The sequence below is a fragment of the Dipodomys ordii genome, unplaced genomic scaffold (genome assembly GCF_000151885.1).
Source record: "Dipodomys ordii isolate 6190 unplaced genomic scaffold, Dord_2.0 Scaffold468, whole genome shotgun sequence".
Lineage (NCBI taxonomy): Eukaryota > Metazoa > Chordata > Mammalia > Rodentia > Heteromyidae > Dipodomys > Dipodomys ordii.
In genome coordinates, this window is record NW_012267684.1 from 20,483 (window position 1) to 28,004 (window position 7,522).

Here is a 7,522-nt window from a genome sequence, read left to right on the forward strand (position 1 = left end):
TTATAACCTGCTACTTTGCCAAAGTTTTGAATCAGCTTGAGTAATTTGGGAGTGGAGTCTATGGGATTCTTTAAATACAAGATCATGTCATCTGCAAAGATTTCCCAGTAGTCTTACAGTTCCTTTCTCATACATAAGAATCTAGAGGGATCATTCTTTTTGATGGAAGCATAGAATTCCTATATATATTATATTCTTGATCCTTTCATGTATTGAGGGGCATTTGGGTTGGTTTCATATCTTAGTTATGGTAAATAATGATGCAATAAACATACTTGTGTTGGTAGCTTTAGTATGGCCTTGTTTGTGACATTTGGGTAAATGCCCAGAAATGGGATTGCTAGGTCATAGGGAAGCTCTATGTGTACTCTTTTGAAGAACCACTATCTGTTTTCTAGAATGGCTGAACAAGTTTACACTCCCACCAACAGTGAAGTAGCATTCAGAATGAAACTGCCCCATTTGTAAGGAAATGGAAAGACTTGGAAATAATCATATTAAGTAAAGTAAGCCCAAAGAAACATAGGTCCATGGTTTCCCTTATTTGCAATAATTAGTATACATCTAGGATAATCTTAGCAGATGAGAAGAATAGCTCATAGCTATGTACATATGACCCTATAAGATGACGCTAAGTGAACTGAACCCCAATACATGTACACAAGAGGTTTTTCTTTGTTGTTATTTTTGATGTACTATGTGTTTTTTTGTTTCTTTTGTATGTTCTTCCCCCTATGGTATATTCTCCTTTTGTCACTGTATTTGATTTTGTTACCCTGGTATTGTACATATGATTGCTTGAATTAGGGAAGGGAAAGGGAACAACAGAATGGTGAGACAAAGGACAAGGAGGGAGCCAATGCAACAGTGATATACACAACAAGTCAGTATGCTGGAAATGATCTGTACAATTTAAAGGGGGTTAGGGGGAGATAACGTAGGAGAAAAAATGAGGGAAGGGGTTAAAAAGTTGACAAGAAATGTACTTATTACCTTACTTATGTAACTGTAACCCTTCTGTACATTACCTTGACAATTAAAAAAACACAAAAAAAAAGAATCTAGAGGATCTGAAGTTGTATTGAACGTAATGGTTTTCCCTAATCACAACTTTCTCCCTCCTTATTCCTCTCCCTGCACTTCTGTGTGTATGTGTTTCTCTTTTTCTCTCCCTTTTTGTTTCTTCATTTTCCTTCCCATTTCCCTGTCTTCTCCTCTTCAGAAATGGTCTTCAAAAATTAAAAAGAAAACTTTTTTTATTAATGGTCCTATTAATTTTTGAGGTTGTAAATAAAAGCAAGAAGTCTGTTTTGAGATCAGATGTCTTTTTTAGTGAATCTTTTGGAAATAATATGCAAAATCACTATTGACTATAACATTGTTTCATAAAAAGAGATGTCTCAGCTTTAAGTTTCTAAATGAGATTAGAAGACTCAATACCAATATTGAGCCATGTGTTGTTGTTTGAGAACAATGCAGAGAGACTTACTTCCTGATCATAATTTATGCTAATAAATCAGCATTGCAGTAGTTTCAACCCTAAGCTTTGTCAGTTTCCTCTCATCAGTATGATTGTGAAACTACAAGGAAATACTTTACCCATATTACTCTAAAAAGTAGAAACATTTAAAAATCATTAAATGTTCTATAATTCTTAACTCCTTTGCTTTGAAAATAGTCCAGATAACTCTGTTCTTGTAGTCTCAGGAGAGATTCAGGACTATCATTTTTTTCATGCAGACAATAGTGCCATACAATTTTGTTCACTTTATTAGAGGAGTCTTCAAAGCATGTAAGAAAAAGTATCAGATAAAAAAATAAGTCTTGAAAAAGAAAATCAAATCTAAAAAGGCCAGAGAGATACCAATGGCTTACAACCATAATCCTAGCTTCCTAGGAGACTGAGCTCTGAAGATCGTGGTTCAAGGCTAGTCCAAGCAGATAAGCCTGAAAGATTTTTATCCATAATAGGCCAGAAAAATGACAAAATTGGGGTGTGGCTTAAGAATTAGAGCTCCTTCAGTGTAAAAACTAAGCTACTGTGAGGCCCTGAGTTCAAGCCCCAATACTTCCTTAATCCACTCCCCCCAAAAGATATCTAAAGATCTTCAAAAAGAAGAATGGCTTTTTTCTAAAGTATTGAAAATGACTAGTTGTTCTCCATCTTTGTGAGCACCATTCAGTAATCAAGCAGCATGAGTACCTTCATCAGTGAGGTAACTAAGTCTATTTACAGTCTCTGGATCCATTTTCTATTCACCTATAAACATGAAAATACTGTTTCAAAATGAAAATTAAATTATCACTCTAACACTTCTTTGTATTTATTCACCAATTTGCTATTTGAGTCTATCCAATACAATCTAAGTCCAGTTTGAAAAATGACCAGTCAGCTATTATTAAAATCATATAATAGAATGGGAAATATGAAAATTTGTTATATAAACGTATTTCTGAGATTATAAAAAGCCTATGTTTTCCAGCCTGTGGTGTAGAGATACCATTATTAGTAGTCAAAATTTACTGAACATTTTTAGAAATGGAGAATTATGTGACAAACCTTTAAATTAGCTCATTTATCTTCACATCACAATTTTTACTGTCTCCATTTTACACAGCAGAGCACCAAAAATTGAAGAGGTTTGGTAAACTGTCCCAAACTAGCAGTCAGGGAAAAAGCTTAAATAAATGATAGGATAAATAGATTACTAGGTAGGTAGGTAGGAAAATAGGTACGTAGGAAGGTAAATAAACTTATAAAAACTGAATTTATAAAATCACTTGCTTTCTTGTGGTACAAATTGAAAAAAAATTTCTAAAATTTTTAAATGTGCTGTATCCTACACTAGCAAACTAAACAACTCTCAACACTAACAGAAAAATAAAGCATAAGGATTAAAATATGTCAAAGTAACTGTGAGTGGCTCACACCTGTAATCCTACCTACACAGGAGGCTAAGATATAAATATTGAGGTTCAAAGCCAGCCTGGGAGAAAAGTTCATGACAATCGTATTTCCAATTAACCAGCAAAAAGACAGAAATAGAGATGTTACTGAAGTAGTAAAGAGCATAAAGCCCCAATATTGGTACAAGAGAAAAATGTGTCATGATAGTAGAAAACATTTGAGTTATATTTACTGTACACCAGTGTTTTATGTATTAAGTTCACTTAATTCCCATAGTAATCTATACAGTAAACTATCAGTATTAACTCTGCTTTACAGATAAGGAAACTGAAGCACAAATTGAATAACTTCTCTGGAGGCAGCACTGGTATTTAAACTTAAGGAAGCAAATTTTTGAGTTTATTTTTTCAATAACTATGAATATACTAACTCTGATGGCTGAAAAATCACCCAGTGATTCTTACTCATTTGAAAGTCTTTAATCTTGAAAGTAATATAAAAATTCTGTAAACAGCATATGAAATTTAAGGAAAGTGAGGAAGAGGAAGGTTAGAGGGAATGGATAAGAATGTTGAAAGGAATGATATTAACCAAGATGCATTGTATTCATGAACTATTTTGTTGAATGGCAACTTCTTTGAACAACTGCTTAAAGACAATAAAAACAGTTTTAAAAAGTAAAAAATCTTACTGATACCTTCTCCAATACTTTATTTCATCTGTGAAGCAGAGACTGTTGCTGCTCAGTGACAGAAAGCCTTGATTTAACTGTTGGTTGTCTCAACATTTTTAATGGATTATTTTTGTTTCTTTTGTATGTTCTTCACCCGTGGTATAACACTTGTATTTGATTCTGGTGCCCTGTATCTAGTATATACATTTTTCTAATTTGGGGATGGGAAGGGAAATAACAAAATGCTGAAATACAGATACAGCTTGACTCATTGTAACAGTGAGATGTACAAGACACTATGTTGAAAATGAACTTTACAACTTTGGGTGGGGAGGGAGGAGTTGGGGCGGTAGGGAGGGAAGGGATGGTAGGAGAAAAACAGAGGAGTTAAAAAGTGCCCTATAGGAAATGTACTTATTACACTATTCATGTAACTGTAACCCCTCTGTACAGTATTTTTACAATAAAAAATATACAAAAAATGTTTAAAGATTTTTTAATAGTTCTCTTTGTTTAACTTTCAGCTTCATTTAAAACAATTCAAGGGCTGGGAAGGTGGCTCATGGTAGAGTGCTTGCCTTGCATGCTCAAGGCCCTGGGTTTGATTCCTCAGCACCACATAAGCAAAAAAAGAAAAAGCTGGAAGTGGTGCTCTGGCTCAAGTGGTAGAGTGCTAGCCTTGAGCTGAAGAGCTGAGGGACAGCGCCCAGGCCCAGAGTTCAGGCCCCACGACTGGATCCCCCCCCCCAAAAAAAAACAAATCAAACAATTCAAAATGCCTCCCTGTTCATTTCTGAATTCTGTCCATAGAATATCTGCAGATCACATAGGAGAGAAGTACAAACTAGGTTTTCTTACTAGGTCATAATGTGAAATAACAGACCAGACACTTTCCAGGGCTACAAAAGTCATAAGGTGACACTTAAACCAGACTATGTTGAATTATTCTGGCCATTCCTAAAAACATAGGCTTAGGAAAAGTTATCATAAATAGTAAAGCAACACAGTATAGTATGAATAAAAATGCTTGAGTACTTTGCTTAAGCTGTTCCAGCTGCCTTGAGTATTCTTACTGCTCTTCTTTGCTTTTTGACATTATCATTCTTGAAGAATCTACCACTGAAGTTCTTCCTGTTCAATGAAGTCTGTGCTGAACTTCTATCCCATGAACTCTTGTAAAATGCTACACCTTTACACACTATTAATTTACAAATGGCATTTATGTGCTCATGAACTGCTACATAATATATTTTCTTTTGTACGTTATGATTTGTCAGCCTTTTCCATGTTTTTATTTGGTATCATCCATTAAACTAGAAGACCCTTAAGAATAGGAACCTCCTATTAAATTTCTTTACTCTTGCTCTAATTATAAAAAAACCTTTTTATACTAACAATGACTGCCATTTAAACTACCTATTTGCAAACAAAATCTGAACTTGAAACTACAAAGATCAGCACAGTGACACAGTTTGTGCCCAATTTTTCTCAAACTATACTTACTATACATATCAAATTATACTTACTATACTTGCAATAACAAATAGTGTGCTGCTGCTTGTTAATCCAGATGTTTCTATTTGCCATGTGTTGGTAATCAAATAGAATAGGTCCACATCTAAACTATCACACTTTTCAGTGACAAGAAAACTCAGGCTATTAAGGCCATCTTTCAAGAGGTTATCATGAGAGAAATTTTGAGAAGTAAGAGTTAACTCTATGCAGAGGAAAATTCACAATGATGTGCAAAGTGGTAAGGTAGGTGCAGGAGGATGGACAGCTACTCTGTTTTTTCTAAGCAGCAGCATCTGAGCTTTATCCAACACCCATAATTTCCCAGCAGCTCACAAGTTAACCATAGTAGAGGACCCAAGATCTTTATATCTTCAGTAGAAGATAGAGGACAGGATTTAAAAATTGAATGGTGTGTCAGGGTGCAAGTGGCTCATACTTGTAATCCTAGCAACTCAGGAAGCTGTTCAAGCTAGTCAAAACATGAAAGTCCATGAGACACTTATCTCTACCCAAAAAAGCTGCAAGTAGAACAGTTGCTCAAGTAGTAGAGCTCAAGGACAGCAATCAGGCCCTGAGTTCAAGCATCACTACTGGCAAAAAAAGGACTACCCGAATTAGACAGATCTGCCTCTTAGAGGCTATGTGGTTAACACAAAGTTCCTAAGTTCTATTTGCCTAGATGTCCTCTCTTATTAAATAATAGTAAGGTTCAAATTAGATAATGGACATTAAGGCAATAATGATGTACAAATTCTTTAAGTGGTGGTATTTCAAGAACATCAGAATCAGACATATGGACTGTGTGGATCACAGACCAATTATTTTTGCCAGTGAGCTCAAGTGCTTACGTTAAAAATGGTCACATAGCAAAAGAATGTCTACCAATCATAATAGATTTTATGTTTTTAAAGAACTAAGCCAAAGTTGCTCCTTTATTTAACTCGATGGGCCCCTCTAAATTATTTCAAATAAATAATTGGCAAAGAATGAAGCTTCTGAAATCCTCTATGAAAGATTTGTCTTAGTTCCTCAGGTTCAAGCTATACAAAGGCCACAAATTAGATATTCTGGAGCTCTTTCCTAACAACAAGCATCACCAAATCATGATGCAAGTGCATTGAAGTCTCTGGTCACTTGACTTATTTTATTTCATTATTTACCAATTCTACCCTATCTTTTAAGTGGTCACAATTGATTAAACAATTTCCTAATTGTGGAACTGAAAGACAAAGAATAATAGCCTGAGTAAACAATCTTAAAAAAATACTATTTTCTATGTATTTCAATAATTTATTTATTTTTATATTTTATGTAGCAATCCCTCCAACTTATCTTTAACCGTAGAAATATTTGTGGATGCAACCACAGAAAGATAAATGAAATTCCAGAGGTAAAGCCTTCATTTTGGAGTAATACCTTTAAATTGCCTTACCAAGTCTTCTTAGATTAGATCTCAAATTATACAGCACCCAAAAAAAGGATCTTGGAGATAGTCTTACTTTCCTCATTTAACCATTGATAAAATAAAGCCCAGAAAAGAAATTTAATTATCTGTTTCCACTTCGTTGTAAAGGTAAAACTAATTTCCAATTAAAATAGTGATATACACTTTAATTTACAATACAAACTATGTCCTAAATTACTTAGTAGAATTACTAGTACAGATATCAAAGAACAGATTAAAAATGTAAATGTTATTATTGTCTGTGAACATAGTTTAAATCAATGAAAATGATTCTTGCCCCTTTGCCTATAGTTAAAATATCATTTCAAATGAAAAACTTACTCTGGTGGACTCCTTCAATGTGGTCCCCACGGTGTGGATTTGAATTCACTGGAACCTTAGATATAAATAGGATTGAAAAATGTAGTCTATACTCAAATATACACACTAGAAGATTGAGGAATGTATAAACGTGAATGATGACTGTATTATGTATGTGCTATATTTCTTCTCCCTAAGAATAAGGTCCTGAGTTGATTTTTCTCATCTCTTCCCCCTCTCTGTTTCTTTCTTTCTCTAGCTCTGATTTATAACCATGCCACCATTACTTCGGATCTACTACTATAAGTTTCTTTCTATTTGCCTGACTAGACAGAGGAAGAAAGTTTCAACAATATTTATGCATGTCCAAAACCTCAGGGAATTGCTGGAAGGGTACTTAACAAGTAGCTAATTAATAAATAGATAAGTCCATTTCCATACTCAATTTTGAGTAAATTAGGAGGAGAGGGTGATAGTATCATTACATTAAACGAGTTGGTCACACTAGCCCAGCAACAAAGTACTTTTTTTTTTATAAAACTGTTAAATCTCACTATTTAAAAAATGCTTGGGGATGAGAATGTGGCTCAGTGGTAGAGTGCTTGCCTAACATGCATGAGGCCCTGGTTTCAATTTCTCAGTACCACATAAACAAAAATAA